General features: G+C 48.0%; 1 protein-coding gene across 2 annotated transcripts in view; it reads right to left on the bottom strand.

Annotated features, from left to right (window-relative positions):
- The window catches only part of LOC119396334 (PR domain zinc finger protein 1), a 182,541-nt gene that overhangs the window by 132,778 nt on the left and 22,285 nt on the right, over positions 1-27,478 (bottom strand). The window contains exon 1 of one of the 2 annotated variants that reach the window (XM_037663509.2): positions 19,113-19,568. The exons of the other annotated variant lie outside the window; for it this stretch is intronic. The gene's annotated coding sequence lies outside the window, so the exon portion shown is untranslated. Of the gene's footprint in view, positions 1-19,112; positions 19,569-27,478 lie in introns of those variants that run through there. 2 annotated transcript variants of the gene reach the window in all.

Below are 27,478 nucleotides of genomic sequence, written 5' to 3'. Positions count from 1 at the left end.
CGACGTATCCCAAAACTTTAGCTCAGATACCTATGAAGACTGGGCAAGACGCGGGGACACAGGCGGAAGCCTGTGTGTCCCCCTCGTCTTGTCCCATCTTCATAGGTATCTGCGCTAAGCTCTTAGGACAAGGATGGATCATAATAGCAGCGTTTTTATAAAGCCTGTTTTCACACATACGCCGCCAGTGGTCTGCGATTAAGCGACCGCCAATGCGGCGTTTTAGTGCTGAGCACGAGCGTGAGGTCCGCGTATTCACAGAAAAAAAAAAGAAATAAATAAAAAAAAGAAGTCGGAAGGGAAAATCAGTGCAATAACACAAGGTGCCAAGGGCTTTGCTATTTGAAGTCCGGGCAGGCTGTCTGAAGACAAGACCATACCCCGGGGGCGGATACAGGATTTTTCCGAAGGGGGGAGGGGTCAGTTTACGGGAGCACTGCATCCGGTCCTCCGTCTAGGGGTATACATTGAGGAATTAGAGGGGGCAGGAGAGGTCTGGACATCCGGACCCCCCTTGCATCTGAATCCGCCATTAACCATACCAAAGCAAATCCAACGGGATGAAGCATGTGTCTATAAGAAAAGACAGGAAACTGCACTCAACACATTATATTGGAATGCCAGAATACTAACTCAACATCACCAGTGGAAGGCAAGCGCATCTTTCAGACACTCCTGGTTTTAAGTTGAGTGGAAGTACTAACCTGTCAGTGGTAGACATAAGCAAGGTACGTTTAGGCACTGCCGAAAAAAACAACTAAAGAGCAGGGAAGAGATGGATTAGTAGAACCGGAGTCGTAAAGGCATATCGGGAGCAGTACAATGTAGAAAAAAGTAAAACATCAGAAAGAAATAGCCAGAATACCAGACTAAATAGTGCGATAAGGGCTATCTATTCAAAACAGGTTAGTTGGTTATTTATTGGCGTTCTGCTGCAAAGGGGATGTCAATGAATTTTATGGAAAACGGAATGCGAAAGCTCTCGTCTGTCGTGTTTTAGGTTTACCTTACGAGGAGCATCAGCTCGGCTAAACTATAATCCGGCCACCTCGAATGCAGCATCTTTCATAGTTACTGTGTTGATTTGTATCGTTAAAGAACAATCACAGAATTAGTGCATCCGCGGGTAACTTTACCATCGCTATGCGCAACTGCATGCTTTGCGAGGATGGATTCTAACCATACCGAAAAACGCCCAGCCAGCTCAATGACATAGTCACTAAATGACTTAGTGACTATGAACATAGTAACAGGGGTAGATTAGAGAGAGAGAGAGAGATTCATTTGTAGAGATTCAGAGAGGTCGGCCTGAGATGTGGCAGAATAAGGTAACGTCGACGGGGCCATTGTTTCGACATAAAGGCTTATAATGTCTTCGTCAGGGTGTTTACCAAGGTCCCTTGGCACAAATATTGCCTCTATCAAAATTCTTTGTTCCACCACCTGTTAACACATCAAACATCCATCCTTTCATGCATCTATCTCTCTTTTCAATGACAACTCGCGTAATTTTGTAACCACGCAGAACGTGAACGCTGCTTCTTACGGCTGAATCCCGTTTGAAAGAACTGGAAGTTGCGTGTAGCGATGTAACAAACATCGCGCTGAGAAACGGACGCATTATTCAATCCCAAATTTCTTTTCAGCGCCCTTTCCTTTTCCGCAACCAGGCATTCCCTTACTCCCTGTATATTCCTCGTGCCTGACCTTCAAGAACTCTCCCACCTGTCTGGCATTCTCATATGCTTCTCTCTAACAGCTCCCCCCCCCCCTCTCCCCAATCCCTCGTACGCTCCCCTTTCATTTGCCCGTTCCGTTCCCTATACGCCTCCGGCTGCGAGTGCTGCAATCTCATCGGCTTTCACTTCCGCGTCGTTTAGACGGAGATTCCCCAAAAAAACTACCGGGGTTGGCGCCCCATTCTCCCGCCCCTTCCCTATCAAAAAAGGGCACCGCTCTCCCACGATCGCAGTAGATGGCGAAGGTCAAGGTTCACGAGGGGACGAACACCTCCCTCGGTTTCGGAGCAAGAGAAAACCTGGGGAACGGAGGGCAAAGAAAGGACTCGGCATTTTTTCGGTTGTGTACAGCTCAAAGGGTGTGCACCCAGGGTCGACGAACTTGAACTTGGGGTGAAAGGGCAAGGAGAAAACGGGCACCTCTCGCTCTCTGTTTCGTCCATATTGTGTACCGCCGTTGCACTTCTTTCTCTCTCTCTCTTTCTTGTCAGGCTGTATATATGTGTCCTTCCGGAAATCCCATCCCGACTGTTCGTTGGACATTTGCTCTTGTGCAACAAAGTGTCGCCTCGCATTTCACCTCTTCCCTTTTTCCCGAGTGCACGTTTTTGCTGCCTTCTCTTTAAATGCTACACTCGCAAATTATCTCACGGAAGTTATAATGGCATGAAAGGGGGATGCGTTCTCTTGAGGTATAACTAATTAGCGCAAAAAAGGACAATGTGAAAGAAACAGACAAGCGTCCTGTCTTTTTCCTTCATTGTGTCCATTGTCCTTTCTGCGCTAATTAGTTAAGTCTCAAGTGAGTTTCTCCCAACTAGCCCAACTCTCATCTCTAATAACAGATGCGTTCTCACAGAGTCTGATGCCTCTGGCAATGTATTATGAGCACCGGTATATCCAGCTGCTAGCGGTATTTCATTAACCTTCTTGACAGAAGTGAAGAGCTATTTTCTTAACCTTCTCGTTTACCGCTGACTGTTTTGACGCTACTGTGTGGAAACACTAAACCTAAATGACTGTGAAAAACCGCGAGTTGTAAATTTTGGTTGATCGACTCTTCTTTCTATCGCCTTTCACTGCAATAAATAACGCCGAGTTGCTATCTATGCGAGAACCTGTCTATACCGAGCGTACTTTGGTGTGATTGACCGACAGGTTGAATGACTGACTGTGTTTAATGTATCAGACCTTGAAAGTCACCAAAGGGACCCAGGATTAATTGTGACCTATAGAGATTCATAAACACAGACCGGAATCTAGGTGCAGGATCACTTTTGTGCATTCCTCTATATATCTTCTAATTGAGGCTACAGCAACTACAGCAAGCTTATTCCGCACCAGGACGTCATCAGAGTTGAAAAGGTTGTCCCGAAAGCTATCTTGTCTACCAGCTGTCTTCCTGTGAGACCTAGATTATTAAGCATTTCGCTGGCAGGCGTTAGATAAAAGACTAGCTGTCAAGAAACCGAGTAGATTTATCTGTTAAGTCGGCGGAAGAGTAATTCCTATCGAAGTGGATCTCATCCTGTAGACATTCACTCTGCGAACACAAGGAAGAGCTCAAGCTTTAGTCAAGGCAAAGCCGTTTTCTCGAGAAGCGCAGATGGCTGGCTCCTTTCACCACCTCGCCTGAGCGAGCACACGCGCACCTTGCATAAACGAGAAGATTGGATCTCTGACCGTGAAAAGATGCGTTTCCTTCGGGCAGCTAACGTAGAGAGCACGAAGAAAAGAACATTGCGCTTCGTTATTGCAAAATACACGCAAAAAAAAAGGTAAGCTCGAGCGTGAAAGAATCAGGCAGTCATTGTCGGCCAATAAGAAAGAAAGAAAGAAAGAAAGAAAGAAAGAAAGAAAGAAAGAAAGAAAGAAAGAAAGAAAGAAAGAAAGAAAGAAAGAAAGAAAGAAAGAAAGAAAGAAAGAAAGAAAGAAAGAAAGGAAGAAAGAAAGAAAGAAAGAACACACGTAAGAGTGCTCAGGCCATGCCCTTCCCAGGTCGTAGATTTCGGAAGAAACGGGAGGAGTGGCGGGGCACTTTCGCGGTTTGCCCTTCAATTTCCGGGTTCCCAGAAACATCACGCGCGGGAGATAGTTTGTGACGTGCTGAGGTGGGGAGGGCGCGGCCGATTGTTAACCTGATGGGAAGGTAGAAAGCCGAGCAGACAATATTTAGAGCAAATCGGTATGAAAGAAGAATAAATAGAAAATGAAGGAAAGGGGGAAAACGTGAAGGAAGAAATACGCAAACAGGAACAAGTAGAGCTATGGGTGTTCGAACCGGGAGACGGGAAGCAAGTGGAAGCACCTTCTCCCCGACGAGACACGGCGGATACTATTCCCATCAACTCACCCGTCGACCTCACCTCCTTCTGTGCTTCACCCTCTCCCAATATCCTTCTCCCCCATTCCCGCGGCCGTGACCCTCGTTGGTTTACGGTTACGCTTGCGTATGCGAGCTTGACTTTAGGATTATCTTCGTCAGTTACGGGGGCTTCTTTATGTTTGTAGTATACCTGTACATACGCGTCGTTTTCTCGCGGTTTTCTCCGCAGCCCTGACTTCGGAAGCAGTTGGCCCGAAGTTCCGGAAGTGATTACTGGAAAAGATGTTGCTTCCGGTTGGCCGCACCCCCGCCACAGTTGAGTCCGCGTTCTCGAAGAGCTTGAAACAGTTTTGGTTTTGACTGTTAAGACCACACACACCGGCTGTTTCGCGAATAGCTGGTCGTGCTATGGGATGAAGGCAATTGGACTCGGCAATTTATGGTTTCCCGTCGCGTTTTTGAAGGCAAGCGGCGTCGGTCGTGACGTCATCATTTCCCCCACGCCTGCCAGTGTCTACAGCTCTTAGGTCGTGCGAACTCATTAAACCTTTAACATAAAAATAGACTGGCGGAGCTAAGTTCAAGTTCAGTCGGCCCTCGCCTGCCTGGCGATTGTTAGGAGGCGCTGCGTGCTTCCATTCTTCGGCTTATTCATGAAATGTGGAGTGTCTTTCAGACATGAAGTCCATAGTTCTTAGTTCATTCGTTTGTTTGTTTGTTTGTTTGTTTGTTTGTTTCTTCGTTTCTTCGGGCAGAGGGTTTAGGTCGATTTACCTTCGTGTTTGTTTTACGAACGTCTTTAATTGCGCAGGAAATACGTCGGAAGGAAGGCCGGTTCATGACTTCGTGAGGTCGACAAAATGGTATAGCGTAAAACCGCAAACATCACGTTTTTCGTGTTTCTAGCCGATGCCATTACGGAAAATGATGAACGATAGTTTTCGCCGCCGCTATCCCTCTCTCGCTCTGTTTAGATGAACGTGAACTCTCGCTTCCTTTGCGTTTATGCATAAACAAGAATGCGTCAATGTGGCCACACTGTAACATATACGCTACACGGCAAAAGTGGTTCTTTGAGCATGCGTTGTAATGACGCGCATCACAATACGTTATACTGCGCGCTTTGACCAGCTCTTTCGACGGACTGGCTGCAGCTGCTGCCAGTCTCGACTGTTAGGGAGTGGCGCTTCATAATTTTTTGCGAAGGCTGGCAATTTTCTCTCAACACTCTTTCACTGAAACGGAGCTATGACATCGCACTTCTATAGAGAATTAACGGCGCGTTACATACGGCGTCAGTCTGAAGGAGTGTTATCCGGGGAAACCATTTTACAGAAAACTTTTTTTTTTTTGTGTATCAAACAGCCGGTTGCATCCATATTGCTGTAGAACAACCATGAAAATCGTTAGCCTTCGCGTTGTACATGCAGCCTCTTCTCTCCAAAACCTTCGCATACACACGCGAACCCGTCTCACAGCAACGGAACAGGTTAGCGTTCTTAACCAGCTGCTCGGCTCCCTCCGAACGGTTACGCGCGTTTTGTGCTCATCTCTTGTGTACTGTAGCCTCCCTTCACGGCCGCACGAAACTTCCCGCCCGCCTACGCTCGCAAGTTTCTCAGCCTCGAATAACCTCAGCGACCGTATAACGCCGCTGTCTGATCGGGTTAGAAGGAAAAAATGACCAAAACGGACATATTGCATTCTCAAGACCGCCAACCATGCAGCTCAGATCTAGTAATCCTTCCGACGTCGTCATCGTCAGGGCCGCTTGAGCTTTGCCACGTCGGGCGGAAGGTCGCGCCGCGTAATATACATACGTGTAAGGCCGCGCTTCAAACAACGATGCGGCGGCGGCCTTCGAAGCGACCGTCGACGAACGAAGCTGACGCGGCTTCGCTGAAAGAAAGAGAAAGCGTGCGCTACTGTGATCGCTCTCTTTTCTTTTCCGCGTACCACGACCTCCACCCCGCTTCAACTGAGAATCCGCTCCGCTTTCAGGGCGACCGCTTATGACTTCGCGTCTCGTACGTTGCGCATGCGCAGAAGGATGCGCGCCGTCCTTCCGGAAGACAGTCGACCCACGCCGCGCTCACTCCGTAACTTGTCAAGTCACGGCGAAGCCCCTTTGCTTGCGTTTCACGTCTTATTGTTGTTGCTGTTGTTGTGGTTACGTTGTTTTGGACTGTTCTGCAAGTTTGTTTCCCGATACGCGTTCGCGTACTGGCAACAGATGACCTTGCACCTCAGCGAATATAGTTACGTTCGACTTTGAAGGAGACGACGAAGCGCGACGCGACGGTGTATCATGAAAGAGAGGACGCGACACTTGCGCGGGACGCAAAAAAAAAAAAAAAGGACGGACGCCTGAGACTTGTCGCACGTGTTGCCTCCAAGAGAGCAACACACGTCACCCAGTCACCTCCATGGCCAGCGAAGCATGTTCATGAAGAAGAGAGAGAAAGAGCGTTTGCATTGAAGGCCAATGTCTCATACGCGCCAAGTAATCACTTTTATATCTATTCGTTCCATCAGTTCTCTTGAGGTCAATGTATGGGAGGTCTGACAATTGAAGGTTATACGCGTGTATAGTACATATATATGTAACTACAAATTTGGATACGTCTGTAGATGCTACGAAAAAAAAAACAATATTCGTCGCCAATGATAATAATTTCTGGCGTTTAAAGTTCCAGAACCACGGTATGATTATGAGGCACGCCGTAGTTTAAGGCTCCGGAAATTTCGACCAGATGCATGGTGTTCTTAAACGTGACCCTGACACCATGCAGTACGCAGGCCGCTTGCATTTCGATGGAGGCGAAATGCGACCGCCGCGGCCGGGAACAAACCCGCAATTTTTGGGTCAGCAGCCGAGCAACAGGGCTGGGCAGAGATACTCGGAAAAGTATTCCGGAATACAGATATCGAAATACATGGACTGGAAGCCTAAAATACAGATACTGAGATACATTTGCCTTTAGCGTAACGGGATATTTCGGAGATACTTTCGCAATAGGACGACAAAAGTATTCCGGAATACAGATACAGCAATACAGATACTGGAATACCTTTTTTTTTTTTATTTCAAGGATGCTCATACTCCGCAAAGACATCTATAAGTGCACCATAATGTTGTTAGTAAAGTTGCAACGCATTGATACTTTCAGTTTATTTATTTATTTATTTATTTATTACAGTACCCTCAGCGCCAATAAGACATTGCAGAGGGAGGGGGTTACAAAGTACATAATTAGTAATAATGACATAGTTACACGTATCAATTGCAATAAAAAAGTACGCTATTTCATAGCAAGAGTAACAAGCATTAAACACCGAAATCGACATACCTGGTGACAACAAAATGAGCTAAGCTAGAAATAGCACAGTCTAAGCAAATCACTCGAATCCCTAATGAACTCCAGTGAATTGAAAAAAGTATGCATACATTTTGCACATAAGATCTGCTTTGCTGAGAAGGTTGCTGTGTGAGCCTCTCAAATAGGCTGTCTTCTAGACAGCGTCGGTTCGACCTCAGCACAAGACTCGCGAAAGAATAAATGTCTCTCTACCGCTGCAGACGAGCACAAATTCGTATTATAGTGAATAAATTCCGCCTTCATAGCCGGATAGCCCTGCAGCGTGGCGATATCTCTTCTCGGGTCATCTGGATACCGAAACACTTCCGCCCTCACGTGGGTTGTTCTGTCTGCTCAGAAGCTGAAGTCGGTCTCTATCCTCGGATCCTCAGCCGTCTGGTCCGGTCAGCGCCAAGTCAGACGGCTGAGGATTCCGCTGGCCATAATTACCTACGCGCAATGGAACCCAATACGTCAAAACTGCACAATTCATACATTGGCTTCCTAAAATCACGTTGTTTGGGAGTGAGAGAGTTTAAGCCCTCCCAAGTCGCTCCTGCCAGCTTTCTAAAAAGACGTGGAAACAGGTACAGCTGCTCAGAGCGCCCCATCAGAAACTACAGCAAGCACTCATCGCCTGGGCCGAAAGGGTCACTCTTCAATAAAGCTATCACCACCACCGACGCTACCAGCACCCATTTCAGCAAGCCGCCACAGGCGAAGTCGGCTCCGACGGTGGGGGAGCCTGGTACCACAAAAGACAGTTTCACGCCTGTGATCAATTAGGAACGCACCCCGACACGCTGGAGAGGTGGCTGAAAGCGCGACAAAGATAGCCATCTTCTAGTCACTTCCGCCGCGACTACGGGAACTGCTTTTCGAAGTGCCGCCGCTTTGAGAACTGAACGCACACGAAGCATTGCAAACCCTCGGTTGCAAGGCGGTATCTGCGCGGGAGGGTCACGAAGTAATGGCTTGCCACCCGAAAAAAATTAGGCGTGCTGCACTGGCCTTGAAAGACAGCGACTTTCGTCGGCAGAGGCCGACAACACTGCCTCCGCGATTCTGCCGTCTGTGGCGTCAAGCACTTTACCACATGGGCCATTCTGCGCATGAGGGGAAACCATCGGCGCCCTTTCTGTCGGCGACCGGCAGCGCGCCTTTGCTTGTCTTGGCACAATAACCAAAAAAAGACGTCATTGCCCCCTTGGAAACACGCCTCAACTCATTCCCGACAAAAAAAAATGCAACGGGATACCCGTGTCCTGCGTTGTATCACGATACAAACGATACATTGTAAATGTATTTCACTACTGAGATACAAATACATTTTTCAAATGTATCTCGATACAGAAATACAGATACTCAAATGTATCTCTGAAATACTATCGCGATATTCTTGTATCGCGATACTGCCCAGCCCTGCCGAGCAACCGCAACCACTGTACCACCGCGTCGGACAATTTGCAGCCAAGACATGCTGGCCGGAAACAAACGCTTTCATTGGCGAATGGATTTTAACCAATCAGGCCCGCGCTTGATACCTGTTCAAACCAACGTGCTTGCTATTGCCGCAAATTAAGCATTGCCTATAGTTGTGTACGAAGCGTGCGGGGACTACATATACGACTTCCACGGCAATTAAGGCTGTCCGCCGCCTCTGCAGGTTTATCAAGCCGATGTATTCACGCGAGATAATTAGCAGTGCCACACAAGTACACAGATCCCCTATTTATTCACATGTTGCAACTGATTGTATACATAAGTGTTTTTTGCTAAAGATCGGCTGCCATTCCGACTTATCAGCTTTAATACGACTGCTGGAGACGAATGCCTTCAAGAACTGGTGTATAATGCTTTACAAACTGTTGGACGAGTGGCTTCTACAACAGTGCTCACTTATGTCTTCTTGGGCCTCGCATGATTTCTCCGCGGGATTTCCAGCAACATGTCAAGAACATATACACGTGAAGTTCAGCAGCTGACCTATGCAAGACCTTCAGCAAAAAACTGAGGGGTTATATGCACTCTACGGTGAAGCGTTACTCTTCTATCTCTCTCTCCCTTATTTCATTCTTTTTATCCCCCATTCTCCTTCCCCCGGTGCAGGGTAGCAAACCGGACTTACGTCTGGCTAACCTCCTCACCTCGCCCTTCCTCTTTCTTCTATAGATTTAGCTTATCGGCGCGCGTGCCAAGTACAACGTAATGCGGAAAGTTCAGAATTAAAAAAGAAAAAGCGCATCCTGATAGACCCATCAGGAGTTTCGAAAAGTTCGAGGTGGAGAGGGAATAGAGAGCGCACTGCATAGACATTATGTGGGTTGTCCTATGCGGCCCAGCGCGCTCGGGTCGATGTTGATTGTAATTATCCCGTTCGTTAAGTTCACCCCTTTCATGTACGCGCAGTTTCGCCTACACTCTCTCACTTTGACCGAGCGCAAAGAAAAAAAGAATAAATAGATAAAAAGGACCGGAAGAGTTAACAGGGTTCCAGTGAGGAGGCAGCGCCGTATAATTGGCGGACGCTGCGCTAATCACCGGTGGCGGCACCAACGAGCTGGAACGAGAAAGACTTGTCGGGCAGGCTTTTCTGCCGGCCCTATAGGCCATCAAAAGTTGCGCCCCACCGAAACAAAACGAAACAAAGAAAAAAGAAGTGGATGAACTTCTATAAGTAACTCGTTCGAAAAAACGTGAGCACTGTTGGAAACGAAAATCGCTGCCGTATATGCGCGGCCGCTTCACTAAAGCTCGCTCGACGACCACGCTTAAGTGTGTGCAGAGTGAGCAGGCGAGGGTTGCTTAACAATTATCTTCACAAACGAATGAGAGAGAGGGGGGTTCGGAACAGCCTTACGAGTTCGAGTCTCGCGCCTTTGTGATGGCAGCTCCCGTATCTACCCTCTTCGTGTTCTTCATTCATTCATTCATTCATACATACATACATACATACATACATACATACATACATACATACATACATACATACATACATACATACATACATACATACATACATACATACATACATACATACATACATACATACATGTATGTACGATATGTATGTATGTATGTACGATACGACCACGATACACAAGAAAAAGCTCAATATTGCCACTGCTTCGGCAGGCAGCTTTGAATTTAGATATCCGGCCTCTTCTGAAACGCGCTAGCGACGTGTACTGTTCAGTTCCGCCGAATGCAGTCACATATTGCTGGGAAATTCAAAGCTTTCCTGAGACCCAGTGGTCCCTACATTTTTCACGCGGACTGTACGCTTGCGAGCGACATGCCAGTGCGCGCGCGCGCGCACTGGCATGTCGCTGTAACCAGGGTAACCAGGAAATCGGCAACGAACACGAATAAGTGTACATCGCTGTCGCAGGGATCACAAGCAGCACTACCATCTCCCCTACCTATGATCACGAAATGTCGGCCTAAGCAGTCGGTGCCCCGCAAGTCGGTCAAGGCGTTGTTAAAGTCCTTACGTGTCAGTGTCCTCCATTAGAAGAACTATGGTTTTCCCGTTCCTCACATAGCCTATTCCCTTTTCTTGCGCGAGGGCTTTTTTATTTGTCTCCGCACTGCTCTATGTCTTTCCTTTCCTTTTCCCCTAAATGGATTAGCAGACCAGCAGTTTCTCTTCCGGTTAATCTCTCAGCGTTTCCCACAGTTGTTCATCTCTCTCCTTCTGACACACCAACCTAAAACAATTGCTTGTGACGGGCAGCTCCCTTAACGTTTCTTCTAGCGCGTGCTCTAGCGCAAAGTACGAACTGTTCACTCCTCCTCCTTATTGTTTAGTGTCCTTTTCCTTTCCCCTGTACAGAATAGCCTACCTGGTTCAGACTGGTTAACCTTACTGTATTTCTACCGTATGTATGTCTTCATCTCTCTCTGACCAATTGACTACCCTTTATTCGAGAAGGGTATCAGTGGCATGAAAGAACGAAATGGAAGAGAAGAGACTTTAATCCACAGACTTCGAATGGAAGTAGCCTACACAAACAGTTTCCTGCACAAGATACATCGATCCAACTCCCCGGAATGCCATTGTGGTCAAGCAGAAGAAAATGTTCGCCATATTCTTTTGGAGTGCGTTAAATACGCGAATGAAAGAGAAAAATTAAAGAAAAAATTAGCAAGTTTGGACAGACGGCCCCTCACATTAAAGAAATTACTTGGACCATGGCCTGAGATGCATCTTCAGAAAAAGGCGAACATCTTCCTGACAGATTTTTTAGTGGAGACCGGACTGGATAAGCGCCTGTGATAGACAGCCAGGGATTGATTTATATGAAAGGTGTTAGTGCATATTCTGATAGTAGAAAAGGAAGGTGTGCGGGTGAACAGTTTATGACAGTGTGAACTGCTGCAAGCAAACTGTGTCTTGGTATGATATTTGAAGTGATTTCAGTGTGCGGCTTGTTCATGTTTAGGTATCGTTTAGTATTATTCTTTTTTTTTCGCTGCATAACTTCGTGATATGGAGTAGCCGAGGCAATATGGACCTCAACCTCTCCACAGCAAAACAGTTAGAACAGAACAGAACAGAACAGAACAGACTATGACAATAATATCATAATATCTGGGATATTACGTGCCAAAACCACGATATTAATTTGAAGCAAGCCTTACTGGAGGGCTCCGGGGGGAATTTCAACAACCTGGTGCTCTCGAACGTGCACTGACGTCGCAAAGCACGTGGGCCTCTAGCATTTCGCCTCCATCGAAATGCGACCGCCGCAGCCGGGATCGAATCTTCGACCTTCCGGTCAGCAGCCGATCACCGTAACCCCTACACCACCGCTGCGGACACAAGAGACTACGAAGGCGCCACGAAGACATTATGACTATGGTAACGTCCAGCCATCAGATGCACAAAGACCTTGTCGAAAACTTCCTCTGGTTAACTTTTCTGTATTGCCGTTCACCCCCCCCCTTCCCTCTTTCTCTCTCTTACCTGACTCAATACAATGGGAAGAGAAAAAGTTCGATCTGAATTGATTAAACGGAGCCGCCGCTTGTCTTCGATCGTGTTGCGCTTCGCTCTCTCCTGCGTTATTTTCCTTCCTTTCCTATACATGACCTCCAGGGCCCCGCAGCGGCCGTGGTTGATGACTCGGAAGAACACACACCACGTTTCGGAGTGCGGAAAACAGGAGCGGTGCGCTATGCGGCCCGCAGAGATGCGCGCCGGTCTATCCACTACTACATAATATAGCGTGCGCGCCGCGCACAGCGGGAGGGAGCATAGCGGAGCGCGAGCTGCGGAAGGATGAGGTGAGGCCGTGTAACGGGGCGCCGTATACGCTTCGGGAAAAAGGTTTTCCCGGCCGTCGACCTTGCACGCAACCTGTTGCGGCGGCCGCCCGAACGCCGTCATAGTCGTGAAGCTTCCGCCAAGTGACGTCGCCGTGCGCTCGCGCTTTCATTCTGTCACAATGTGTGTGTGTACTTTTTTTGTTGCTTTGTTTCTTTTTTTTTCGCATCTCTCGAAGCCACATGTCGGTCTATCACGCGTCCTGTACCCGCGTCATCTTTTCGAGAAGGAAGGAGAGACGAGCGGGATCGCTTAGCAATGGGTCGGGGTTGGGAATCAGTCACCGTTGTAACGGTTGCGTCGATGAGCGGCTTTGATGGTCTGCTACTCAGCGCTACAGGACGTGGATTCGACTATCGACCACTGCTTGCTGCAGCATTTCTACGGGATGCTCGATCGTAACGTTTTTGTTTTGTTTTGTTTTGTTTTTTCAGTTGAATGCGGTCACATTCAGCTCTCAGCGTAGCAACTTCAACAGATGCATGCTTTGTTTTTCCTCCGCTGGCGTATAGTATAGTTGTCAACAACCATGTGACATACTCACATGTTATCTATGCGGATGCTACTTCACCGCGAGCTCTCAGCAAATGCTGCAGTTAGCTTTAAATGAGCAAACTACACATATGCCCCTCGTACACTTAGTTGTACAACGCGTGCACAATGACAGACAAAGAAGAAGGTACACTATAGTCAGCATACATGCGATTTCATCGACTTGTGTGTGTCAATGTGTCGCTTGAAACGTAGATAATTGTGCGCAACCCCTTCCCATAAACTCATTTCTAATGTAGCAACTTTAATTGACTTTGATACTAACACACGTCGTAAGGGAGAATCTATAAATTATGTTCCAGCAATATGAGAACGTATTACTATAATCAAAGCACCTAGTTACCTGTAGTGACTCACACATACATTATACAAATAAGGTACTTTCAGTACTGCGCACGAGCAACGTCCATTATTTGATCTTCTATACAACCGGAATCGTTATTAACGGCACGCTCGTATACTATATGCATATGACGTGCAAACGCTGTTACTTCGCGGAACTTAATGCATTCCCTGCTGAACAAAGGTGTCGGAACGAGTTAAACATTTTGCTGGTCAATGTAAACCAGGATGCACTCAGAGTTCGAGGTGTAGTCACATTCAGCGTGTCATCTGCATCTTCAACCTCCCGCGCACACAAGAACACACTCATACTTCTGGTGGCGCCCGGATCCCCACCGGGATGTGCTTGCACAATATCCACCCGAGGAAAAACCAAAACTACAGCTCCTCCCGGCGGAGAGGAAGGTTATATGTATGAACGCGATGCGTCGTGAAGACAGGATGTTCCGCAGCGCCACACGGCGGCGGGCCAGCGCAGCGTGTGAAGTCGTGCACGGCGCGATAGCATCGCGTGCGTAACGATGCCATAAAACGCCACATGCTTTCTAATCAATCACCTTGATTACACGCGCCCACATATCGCCGGCAGCAGCCTTTCCTAACCTTCCCCCCCGTTCCCCCGTCTCGGATATAAACCTGTTGCGCGCACTTCTTTCGCATGAAGGAACAGAGACTGTGGGCATTCGCAGCGTGCGCGTATGTATAGCATATATATATAGCAACGACAACGTGTGTTCTAGGATAGCTTGATGTTGATTTATTACGCAGTGTGTCTTTCCTCATCGTCTCTCATTCGCACGCTGTTAAGATGTACGTGAGCGGGCATCCCAACAAGAAACTGACCCCGCAACGTTCGCATTAGACACATACTCTTTCTGTCTTCGTTTTCTTTCTCTCTTTCTTGTTGTTCTGGCTGTCGGCAACGCCGCGACCAAGCGGATATATATATACACTCTGAAGTATTTTCGATCATGATCGCGTGTGTCCTGGACCGCGAAGAGATTAACAACATTGACAAGAAGAAAGAGAAGGAGAGAGAAAGAAAGGGAGAGAGAAGAGAGTGAGAGGTGAAGCGGTATTCTTGTGCATCGAGACGGGAGCCAGCCTTGTGATTACTTTGGATGAAACCGATATTTGTCAGGATTAACTGAGGGGGCACTTGATGAATGGTGCCAGAGATCATCCCTACCGGGATACGCGTTCATTTTGTTGTTGTTGTGTAGGGGGCTATAAAAATATTGCCACTGCGGCCTGTTATGTGTATATGTAACGGACAGATTTTAATCTGTGTATCTTCCGGTTTGACCAGAAATTCGTAGAGGGTTGTCTCATTTTGTTACCGCCCTTCTATTCACCTTACACGGCGTTCGTTGTTTTGTGTACACAGAAAATGTGATATGAAGACAGCGCGGAATTACACCTCTCTTCACGTTTCGAAGAATGCACCGGATTACGGAGACATTTAAACAAAAAATCGCCTAATACATCGTTCACAGTATACATGTGAAAATATTGCCTATAGCGTCACTTTCACGCAAAAAAAAAAATGCGAATATCTATGTATATTGTATACAATGTGATAATAGGATGAATGTACCGTTTACTCGTCTGCGTGCTCATTGTGCAGCACCCAAGAATGAATCACCAACTTGCGCCAGCTTGCAGCTTACTAAACAACGCGAGACCATGTGCACAATCGAAGACTTACGCAGTTGAAAGCTACAATCAGTGCCGATAACGTAATACGCAAACGTTCAACATAACGTTCAAAGGCAGCCCTACAATCTGTGCTATCTGCTCTGCGTCGCGGGTCATACGAACAGCTCGTATTCCAAATTCGATGTCTTCTCCTTAGTTCACATGAGAAAGGGCACCAAGTGACGTTTCTGTGGCTGCCAAGTTACTGCGGCGTCATAGGGAACGGACATGCCGATAACGCCGCTCGGGCAACTCTTGAAAGCACACAGGAAGATGCCAAACCACTTTCAAGGTCTGACGCTGCCAGCAGTCTTCGAGGGCTTGCACAGGAGATCACGCCCGCTCTATGGTGCCCACAAAGCAGCCAAACCAACCGGACCAATCGTCAACGCCACCTGTCCTATTTGACGCATCTCTGTATGCCAACTGGACTCCGCCGAAGAAAGGCCACACTGCTTTATCGCTTAAGGATAGGGGTGGCATTTACGAAATCCTATTCCTTTCGCAATGGAATGATCCACAACGCTCTTTGCGATGCCTGTCGTTGCGAGGAGACGGTATACACCACGTCCTGTGCGACTGTCCGGTATATAATGCTCAGGGACAGTCACTGGCGTCCGTTCTAGCGCACCTTGACAGTAGAAAAATGTCTGTTGAAACAATTCTTGCATGTCGTCAACAGAAGACATCGCAGCTGAAGGCGACGAAGGTACTGCTGAGGTTTATAAGAGAGACGAACTTGGACAAGCGGCTGTGACCGTTATGTCGCGTACCACGCAAGAGTGACCGACCGTGACTGATTCAGTGTGTGCTGTGTCATGTGCTACCTTTCTCTCCATCTTTCCTCTCCATCTTTAAATCTCCCCCACCCTGTTCCCATGTGTAGGGTAGCAAACCGGTTTTCCTCAACTGGTTAACATCCCCGCCTTCCCTTCTCTACTATTTCTTCTGTAGACGTAAAAAAAAAAAGCCTCGATTATAAAGATTATGTGGACATCCTAGCCTAGTGCGAAACGTTCCAGTGCGACATGAATGCAAGCAAAACGTCCAGACTACTTGCGTCCTAAGGGCCAAGGCCTAAGGTTCACATGCTTTTACGCCGAGACAACATTTGCGGGTTTCACAGGTGAATAGTTTAAATATAAGGTGTCGTTGAAGTTTTCAAGGTCACGTGTTGGTTTAACAGCGACACAAAAAAAAAACGGTATACCATGTCAGATTTTATTTGTGATATGAAACTTAGCAATGCAGTCGCAAGTCCATATACACTGCCATTTGAAGGGAATGGAAGATAAATGCTGGAATCTCGGCAAATAACATAATTGGAACATCTAATATCGATAGACATTGTGTCACAGGATGAAGTTGCACAGGGGATTAGCGCGAATTGCCTCAAAACAATACCAACAACAGTGAAGGCTTGCTTAAAAGTTGTGAATCATCAAAACAGAAGGTCTAACGTCTCGAATTAACATATAACGGGTTATGCCAACGTGATATGGCGGACTATCCCAGTTTGATTTGACCGACTCGAGCACTTCAACGTGCGTACAATACTAGTCAGTTAACGAACGTCTCTGTTTTCATTTAGTATAAGAACGCTGCACCCGAGGCTAAGAATCGAATCCGCGATTTGTACGAGGCAGTAGATGACGCCGTATCGACGCAGTCACCGCGATGGGTAAGCAGGTTGGAATGACGAAATCCTGATGCGGCTCTGTGTCACCTTTGATCTCATCTCGACGACGGAATTAAGCCGTGCATCGAGTGTGTCCGCTCTACATTTCAGCACTAAGAAAATACGCGTACAAAAATTTAAATAAAGGGCATATGTTAGGGGTGAGACTACCATTGTAGCACGTGTTACAGTGCGCGTGGGCTACATATATAACGGGTGCTGTAACGTGCAGCGCCTGATTGAGTTGTACAACCTGGTAGTTCTTAACTAATCACTCATCTCTGAGTCTCCCTGTTTGCTGCAGTGAATTACATTGGAAAATCACAAGAAGAAGCATTGGCTTTACGCCGGAAAAGTTACTTGTACAACTTCGTATTATGGTATTGTATATTCTTTTTACTCCAGGCACCCCTTAGGAGGATCAACAAACAGTTAGCCCCTGAGACGAGAACTTTGCCATCAAGCCCTCTCGAAGGGGCATGACATCGCTTTCCTAAGGCTGCCGAGATGTTGCGGCATCGTTGGTAACGACTTTGCCAAGAATATATCTTCCGGTCAGCCCATCAGAAAAATCATGTAGTTCCGATACCATTGTCAAGAAAAGACACCACGAGATGTCTTCGTTTGCCTGCTCATTACCGAGCACGTATAAGGACGCGCTAAACTGGCAACACCACACAACGCGGCGGCACAGCGCGGGCACACGTGTGTCCGCTTCCAGCGGTCCGACACAGTATGGCGGGGACGCTGGCATCGAGGCACCACAAAACGCCAAACTCGGGGAAAATTCACGAGTGCCTCGCGATGTCGTCCCCACACCCTTATTTGTTGAAGCCGCAAATTCCATCAGACCTCTAGCTCCCTCTGTGACGCAACCTTTACTGTTCCACCTACGATAAGGGGTGGCTTTCACGACTCTCTTCGTAACGGAGTATCAGAGGCTCCCCTTCTGCGACCCCTGCAACTGTGAAGCGACGGTATGTATAGGACACGATTCGTGTTTCTGTGATCGTTACAATGTCGAACGCGCCGTTCTTCAGACTCTATAGTTAAACCGACTATACCATTTACAGACAAACAGATCATCAAGACCGCGGCCACCCATGCGTCGCAGGCTTTTAAAGCGGCGGAAGCACTGCTGCAGTTCTTAAAATCGACTCGTTTACGCGTAACGGACCGCCGCACATGTTCGCACTAATAATAACTAACTCTACTTGCTTTGTCTTCATCTCTCGATCGCCTTGCCCCTGCGCGGGGTAGCAAACCAGACGCGCTTCTTGCTGACCGCCCTGCCTTTGCTACGACATATCTCAAAACACAGTCTTATTTCCACGTAGCCGTCACTATAGAGTGCCGACTGAAGCAATCGCACATAACTTGTTCACGAACGCCGCGGACACTATTTTCTCGTTCCCGCTCCGCATCAGCATTCCTCGTAGCGACTATGACATAATTCCTATAAACAAGAGCTCAATGGTTCAATTCCCAGCCGCATGCATGTCGGTCAATATTCAGTGCGAAAACGCTGTTGCCTGCAAAGGCGCCCTGGGAAGCCCAGTTAGCTTAGCTGTGGCATTCGTAGGCCATGGATTATTTAAGCTGGTTAGCGACACAAAAGACATTCCTGCGAAGCGTAATCAAAAGTAAATAAAGTGACACGGTTTTATGTGCATGCCCAATAACACCAAGTAGTGATCAAAAGTGATCGGCAGCTCCCTGTGGAGACGTGTACAGTAACACATTTTCATACGCAAAGTCTGTTAGGTTACTAATGAAGATATCTGTTAATAAGGCTCTTGACAGCCGACCAGTGGCATAGCCAGACTTTTTTTTCCGGTGGGAAGGGGTCGGATCCCCCGTTTACGTATGTTCGTGTGTGTCTGTATGTGTGCGCGTATATGTACACGTAGAAAGCGTAAAATTTTCAGGGCAGTTTGACCCCCCCCCCCCCCGCACCGCAACGCCTGGCTGCGCCACTGTAGACGACCCCCAAAACTACTACAGTGTACCCGTCATGACTGGAATCTTTCTGCATGCAATCCTCGGGCGCCTGAGAAGTCGGCCACGCCGCATCGCAACCCTCACTCACCTTGGCTTTCCTGTATGCCTCGGGTCACACACCGTTCGCTGAGCACAGCGTACGTCGTTCCTGTTTCCGCTCCGTTACGGCAGCGGTCGTTCAACTGTTCCGACAGTATATCCAAAAAATGCGAACCACCACAATTCACCGGGATGATCAAGGTCAAAAAAAAACACTTTCACTTTCTCCCACCACCCCTTACCGCGGGCGCGCGCACTTTCAACAACGAATCGTCTCCGGAGCATCCATGACCGTTTGATGAACTTTCTCGTTTTTTTCTTCTTCCGTGTGGGTATTTCAGAGAGGGGGACCAAATGGTACGCCCTTCTTCTTCACCTTCTTGAAGGTTGTGGCCGTGTCTAGCCGACGGCGGTTCATGCTGACGCCGAGGGCTTCGGGACCACGGGCATCGTCACTGCACGGGTCCAAAACGCCGGCTCGGAGCCCTTGGCTCGGTACCCAACAACGGACTACCGGCGCCCGGTACCGTAGGCAAAAAGGCTATACCAGTACCGGAGGTGTGAACGGTCCACGAAACGCGTGATGTGTATAAATAAATATGAGATCCCGTACAATCCCAGTTCGTCCTTGCTCTCTTCAAACGCTTCCACACAGAACTCGCAGATCACAGTTTCGCCGCGGAGTACAGCAAACACTTCTCCTGTGCTGGGAAGCCAACTCCTCCTGGAACCTTCACAGTTGCTTCCCAACAACCAATCAGCTACCACTCCTTTTCCCGTTCTTCTTAAAGCCGATAAGACGACTCCCTAAAGTGGACTTGGAGTTCCAAGACGGCTTCGCTTTTCTCGTAGCCTTCCGATGCACGTTGTCTCGAACTTCGGGCGTTCACCGGTGGGTACGAACTGATCTTCGGCGATGGAACACTAGAATGGTCGCTGTTCACATACTACAAAACGGTGGTGAAGACACGAGCCGGCGGCGTTCGGAGAAAGCTGACTTTTGTTTCTGATGAAGGTGAAAACTACCGGCACCACAACAACAACCACGGGAGAGTGAGCAGGCGACGAAACTTCGTCAAGCGCACCGACCGCGAGAGATGACGACGGAGTACGTTCCTGGAGGACGCGAGCGTACACGGCACCACCCGCCGGGGTCCTTCCTCCGACCTCAACGCGTGCTCTGACCGCGACCACGCGGCGCCGTCCGTAGAAGTTCTTCTAACCACACCACCACAGCACAACCGAGAACACACAGCCACAATCTTGTTTCGAGAGAACTCTAGAAGCGCGGGAGGTTCCGAGAGGCTCGCCAGAAGAGAGACGCCGGGTACGGAAGAGTTACGTCGAGCCGAAACGCAACAACGTGCTCTGGAAAAAAAGCGTTTTCGCCGGGCACACACACACGGGGACGGGTTGCAGCGACCCCCTCCTTCGGAAACGTTGCGTTTGTTACGCCTCGAGCGGGCGCTGAGGCCGACTAAGCGGACAGGTTGCGGCGGCGAAAAAAGCGCGGCAGGTTGTAAAAGGGAGAGGGCAGTCCGGAGGTCCCGCTCTACCGCCGCTTCTTCTTCCTCCTCCTCTACTCTCTATATCTCTCTCTCCCCCTCGTGAGTGGCGGAAGTGACCGCCGCCGAACTTGACCCCATTCCAGCGAGGGGTAGCGAGCGAGCGCACCCCCCGCCACCCCCTCTCTTTTCTAACGGAACTGGCTTTGCTCCGGCGGTACTAATCTCCTCTCCCAAGCAGGCCTGGCCTTCACGCTTCCCTCTCCCTTTCTCCCCTCCCCCTCAGACAGCTCACACTCCCTTGACTGGCTTCGCGGTCAACGTCTGTTTCGCCCGCGGCGGCGGCCAAGTGCACGCACGCCGCGCGATTCTATATAGCTAGTCTCTCCTCCTTTTTTTAACTGTCCTTTCAAGTACTCGGGATGCAGCTTCCGATTTTTGCTTTCTGCGTTTGTTTCACGCATCGTTTCATTACCCCTTTTTTGTTTTCTTTCGTCCCTATTGTCTTGTTGTTGCAGCTCAGCACGCGGCGGTGCAGTGAAGGCTGTCGCCGCTCGCGTAGCTCCCGACCCTGTACAGCGGCCACTGCATCATCCCCTTTCGGGTCATCGCGTTTCATCCGCCGTGCTCCATCATTTTCACTTCCTCCTGCGCGGACCGACCGCTACGCGTCGCCTGTGGTCGTACGAAAGCGCACCTCCATGCATTAATGTGGAAGACCGCAAGCCGTGCGGTGTTACTTTTTATTCCCGAAAGCCCGTCTCTTCGCTCACTTAGTTATCTCTTCAGCAGTGCGTATGCGGACACAGGAGAGTCTGGTGTCTCAGTAATCAGTACAGATGAACTTGTGCTAGACGGCACAGTTTATCGTGCTGCGCAAGAAAACGGTTTCACACTTAACCATTGCAAACAGGCTCATAATATTCTAATCACACGCCACGTACGTTTATCTCGTGGTCAAAGTTCTCGACAACTGTGCGTGAGCCTGCACCTCATTTTACGCATGCGCACCGCAGCACTTCTGGCACGCCGGTGCGCCGTGAGCATGCCATGGTTGCCATATTGTGTCCCAGTCTGCAGAACACCGAAAATAAGCGGATTGCCGCGCTGTCATTCGCACCAAACAGTCAGCCGGGAATAACGTTCGTTGCACAAGCACTGGTGCCTCATGCGCTGAAGTTCCCGCATCGCTGTGGTAACCTCGTAAGAACATGTAGTAATGTACCGTCAGGAAGGGCTTCACTGCTAAACGCCTATGCTGCTACGTGGTGCTTGCTTTCGGAATTGTTAGTAAAGGAGGCACTTTCATAACAGACAAGACGCCTAACTGCCACGGAGTTAGTACAGACTGCGGCTGCCTCCCAGCAATTTCTTGACGACGTTCATTAACCAGATATAGTGAGGGTCTGAGGTTCAGAAAGACGGTAATCTCCGGACCTCATAATGGAGCACGGCGCGGCGACACGTCCTAAATTATGACACACCTTACTCTCGAGAAATCGTCAGGCACGTCAGTAAAGATAACGCTGTGGTCATCAGTCTTCTTGCTTGACGCACTTTTGATCTCCCTGCCATTCAAGAAAGCTGAAGTTTAGGTACAACGCCTGGAGACACGGCGCATACGGTCAGGGTTCAATGCCCCATATACAACGAAGTCTTTTCTTTAAAGATGCCACAACGCTGTCCTTTTCACGCGCCCCTTCTAGAATTTACGCAAAAGGAACGAACATGCGTAGTCGATACGTGTGCCCCATGCGGGCCAAGCGTAGAAAGCTTCGCTCTACTACCTACCTGAAATTTCCGAGCGGTGGGCAGTGTAGTGCGTACTTGGAAGTTCATATTGAACCCTTGCTGACTCTTTGATCTTGGTCTTGGCTACAGCACAGTTCGAAAGTTTCTCGTGCTTGTGCGTGAATGGGCATTCTGACGTTGAATAAAACGATGCTATGTAAGTGAAGACCGCCACGCCCCTACCGAAAACGCCGCTGTCTCCCGCATTTATGCTCTCAAACATTTAGCCGCCACGCCTGGTATCGTTGGAAATCAAATACAAGGTCACTAAGTAATGTTTAGAGTTACTGGAATTTAAATAAAGTTTAATTCTCTCTCTGATATGACTCTAGATAATATCAGCAGCCCGCGACACCTATCCATCTAACAACATATATGTATATAGGAAGTATGACATTTCGTACAGTTATATATCTGAACTTCGTGCTTGTGGTGGCTTCAAACACTCTTGCGACGTTCTACGTTACGTCATACCGTCCTTTATCATTAGTTCTTTATCTTTGCCAACTTCCGAGCAATCACTTTATTTTCATTTTTTTTTTCATATAGACAATACGTTTCTTTTGAATACACGGAAAATTTCGGCACGTAAAGCCCAATATTTCTTCAAGAATGGCCATTGTGCAGAGTCACGTTCGTTATATAGAAGCATTGGCCGAAATGGGTGTGTAAGTATCCATCATTCTCATGAATTCTATCAACTGCTATACTTTGGGATAAAGTAGATTTGCTTTTGTGGTAAATTTCGTGCAGGAAAGCTTGCGTCATTAGTAACACCAGTCCAGCAGAAGTCCGCTATTAAAGCGGAGGAGGGTTTATTAGGGCGGATGGCAATTTGCTCTTCCTGCGTATAATTAATTAGCAACCGCAGTGCCGCCTAACTTACATCTCGCTCGTGCAACTTCAAACGCCGGAGTTGAAGAGACACATGAAGTGTTATTAACATTTTACCGCTAGTTTTATTGACAAACGCTTCTTTACGGAAAGCGTTCAGCGGAACCTTCCGTATGCTTTTCAACGAAGAGGTCATTCGTTGCCACGTCACAACCACACAAACGTTTGTGTGTGCGTGGTTCACCGAAGTGGCATAAGTGTCTTTTGCCACTGAACCACGATCACTTTTGATAAGGCGGGCGATTAAAGATAGCTGTAATTCTTGTGATAAGAAAGTATAAGCAGCTCTCGTTTGCTCGTACAAGGCCGTTTTAAGAGCGATGCCGCTTACCTTTCATTTCTTTTTAAAGAAAGGTCGCAGCGACCCACCGACGGCTCGTATATAACCTCCGTCCTTCACGCTTAAGGTCGTTCGCGTAACGCATGCGCTGTCGCGCTTATCATAATTGCCGTATAAGATGCAACGCAGCGTTTAGAGCACACCAGTGTCACGTGAATTGACGCTTGTCCAAAACGCGCTTTCGGGACGTAATGGTGTTGTTTGATGTTTTCGCGGCTGGTGTTCCAGAAGCGCCTATATAACCTCGAAGCTGCAGCGCTTAAAAGCTTATACATTTCAATGCCCGAGTACATGTTTTATGCGAAGGTTCCTGCGAGTTAGAGGGAAAGGGGGTGGGGAAGGGGGAAGGTTGAATGATAATCTAGGATACACCGAGGTTAACGATAGATTACACCGAGACTCGAACGACTCATCGACGCCTCACGTCAACCCCCGCCCCTCTCTTTCCAACATCCCCACCCCACCCCAAATGCTGGTCGTCGTGAGTAATTTATCGCTTCGATCCGTATCTGCAATTGAGATAAGCAAGATTTCAGAGACAGCCACAAAAGTGTGCGAGGAACAGTCACTTAACTCCCGTGTTACCATTTGAAGAGGTCGTTGTATAAAATGTGTCGTGTTTCTTTCTTGATGTTGTTTTTAGCCGAATTCAATAGATATTTTGTCGAAACGCAATATAATGTCGCGCACTTGACTTGAAAAGGTCACCTCTCCCTGTAGTTGCTTTCTTGAAACAACACTCTACAGTAAATACGGACTTTTTTTTTGTGTGTGTGAGCTCGCGTTTTTCTTCCGTATCAGTGATTTCATTGCACCCAGTTTAAGACAACAATGCGCCACATCTTCGTCCGTTAAAGGGATAATTCTCTACCCCGGATCCCCTTTACCAGGTGCGTTTCCAAACAACCATTCAGCGGTCTGTGGGTACAGGTCACCCACTATAGGCTTAAAGGAGGACCATTAAGCTAAGCAAAAGGAAACGATCCCAGTCATGCGCTCCATACGCAGCTTCTAAGATATCATCATCATGACCACTACTACTACAACTACCATCATCTTCTGTCTGCTTATGTCCACATTACCATGAAGGTTTCCTGGGCATCGACATCGCCATAGTGACTTTATGCCACCTTCATTCACTCTCCCCTATTTCATGTTCCCCTTCCCATGCACATGGTAGCCAACAGGACATGTCCTCTGGTTAATTTCCTACCTTTCGTTTGCCTTCTCTCTCTCGACTTCACCATCTCTCTCTCGCGCTCCTCAAAGCAATCTCCAATTAATCCGTGCCTCGTGCCCCGTAGCATTCGCTCCTTACTGCTTGCAAACCTTTTCCTTTTTTAGAATGCCAATCATTCTTTGCGAACCCAAGCGGCACTCTGAACGTATCTATCTATCTATCATCTATCTATCTATCTACTACTACTCTATCTATCTATCGTCTATCTATAGCTATCTATTCTATCTATCTATCCTATCTATCTATCTATCTAGCGATCTACTATCTATCTATCTAGCTATCTATCTATCTATCTATCTAGCGATCTATCTACCCACGGTCTGGGTGCTCTCGTGATCTCCTCGTTAGCTTGGAGTAGAGCCAAACTGGCATGGGAGGGTTAGAGGGTTTTACGAATATGACTGTCTGGTCATGACATGCATAATGTGAAAATCCTGTCGCGTACGTCGTCAAACCTTTTTCTCCTGACACGTGTGACACATACCCAGTGTACCACGGGCCACGGTATAAGCGAGTGTGCGCCACAAGTGATCGACAGTTTATCTTCCCAGGAACGGCGAGAACAGACATTGGTGATTTAATTGCGAGAGACGTAAAGAAAAACCGACATCGGCAGCGCTGACCCGACGAATGCAAATAATAAAAATCAAGCAGGAATCGAACCCAAGCATTCTGCGTGGCAGTCAGGTATTCTACCACAGAGCCACGCCACGTCTTCGAACTGCTTTGGATCAGATTCTATGCAGGCGTAATGTCGGTGCAACGTCAGTTGTGGTTGCAGTGCTGACTATCTAATTTTATAACAAAGGAATAAAAATTACATAGGTTCTCCTACGATGCAGGTATCATGCCGGGTTAACGTGAGTTGTGGTTCCAGTTTTGGCTACGTTTTTATAGAAGTCTAATAAACATTACATTTGTATTCCTATGATTCCGCAAGCTATATTCAAGCGCTGCTCGACCCAGAGGAATACGCTAACGAAAGTTACGTATGATATTGACATTATCGCACCGTAAAGTGCACTTCGTTTCGATAATGCAGACGTCTGCGCTCAAAAGTGAGTGCTGACGTTACGTCAGACCATAAGTTATCCTTTAAGCGCCAGTGTAGTGTCATGCCTTCTAATGTCACGATGTGCATACAACTAGTACGCTTAAAAAAACACGTCGATCCATCTCGTAACGCTTGGCTCAAAGCAAAAAAAAAAAAAAAAAGAATGCAGCGTAGACAACTACTCGCTGATTGCTTCGCATGAAACTGATTCCCACGTGGCATGCGATCTGCCGAATTTTTAACTTTCGATGCCTCACTTGATTCGCTGCATTAAAGGGATCTCCGTAGTCAAAAGTCATTGGAACTTGGCAGCAATGGGCATCAGACACCTGCAAACGAGCTATTTTCTCCAACCTTAAATATCATCCGCAACGTGCCGATAGCACACAGACTCAATTATACGTCTTTACGAAGATTGCGCACTTCTCTTTGTCAGACAATGACGCTGCAATCCAACCTTTCTTCTTTTTTTCTTTTTTTTTTTCGTCCCGTACATGGTCTTGTTGACCGAACCGAACGCCCCTTTCAGTTCATTTCCACGTTCTCGACCCGTTGCATCTCTCGGCCCCGCACTCCGCAGTCTTCCGTGTGCCTCTCGGGTCGGTGTCAAGTACTCTTAAAGGCGAGCGAGCTGCTCATGGAAGAAGCCTTCGAGCAATGTGCGAAACAGAGGCCAATAAGAGAAAGAAACTGGGAAGAAGAAAACAAGAAACGGAAAAAAGGCAAAAACAACGGAACGAAAAGACCACCATCTCTTCGTGTCTCGCACGGTCATTGACCTTGTCGCATACGCGGCTTTCTGCAGTCCCCCCCCCCCCTTTCCCCTTTCCTCATCCATCGTTTGATGACGACAGCGACAGTCTAGTGTGACGTTTCGGCAAGCTAGCTTACGGTCGCAAACGCACAGAGATCGTCACCGCTACGGTGTTCTACGCGTCTTCATCGTAGTGACCTCTCCACCAACTTCTTACCCTCTTTTCTCTTCCCTCTCTCACGTACTTTCTACCTCCCTTGCATAACCCTCTCCATTTCTTTCTCTATCTGCCTGCATTATTGTTTCTGGTGGCCGCGCGAGGATTTCAGCGAGCTTTGTTTTGCGTCACCGCCCACGCACTGTTCTCTTGCACGCACACGACGACCAGATGAGGGCGCGAACACGTAATAATGACGTACCATCCTCCTTGCCACCCTGGCTTCTTAAACGATGCCCCCTTCCCGAGCACGGACCCTTTTTTCTTTCCGCCGTTCCGCTCGCTTTGTGCCCAGGCCATGAAAATGAGAGAGAGATAGACGGATAGATGAAACAAAAAATAAATAAAAAGGAACGAACGAAATAACGATGAAGAATAGGTAGAAGAGAAGCAGACGAAGAAGCGGTGAGGGCTGGCTGCGGAGGAGGAGAGGTGCTTTTGTTAAAATCGTTTCCTGAAAACCCTTCCTTCTTTGAGTAACGCGCGCCGTATTCTTCGTACTTCTTTTTTTGTTGTTGTCCTCGTCTTTTTACTTCTTCTTCTTCTTCGGCATCTTCTTGGCGACCTCTTCCTCTGCCTCTGTTCGCTCATCTGTTCTGAGACGCTAAGTGAAGCCGCCC

Source organism: Rhipicephalus sanguineus, chromosome 6 (assembly GCF_013339695.2).
Source record: "Rhipicephalus sanguineus isolate Rsan-2018 chromosome 6, BIME_Rsan_1.4, whole genome shotgun sequence".
NCBI lineage: Eukaryota > Metazoa > Arthropoda > Arachnida > Ixodida > Ixodidae > Rhipicephalus > Rhipicephalus sanguineus.
This window is presented reverse-complemented; position numbering and strand designations above follow the sequence as displayed.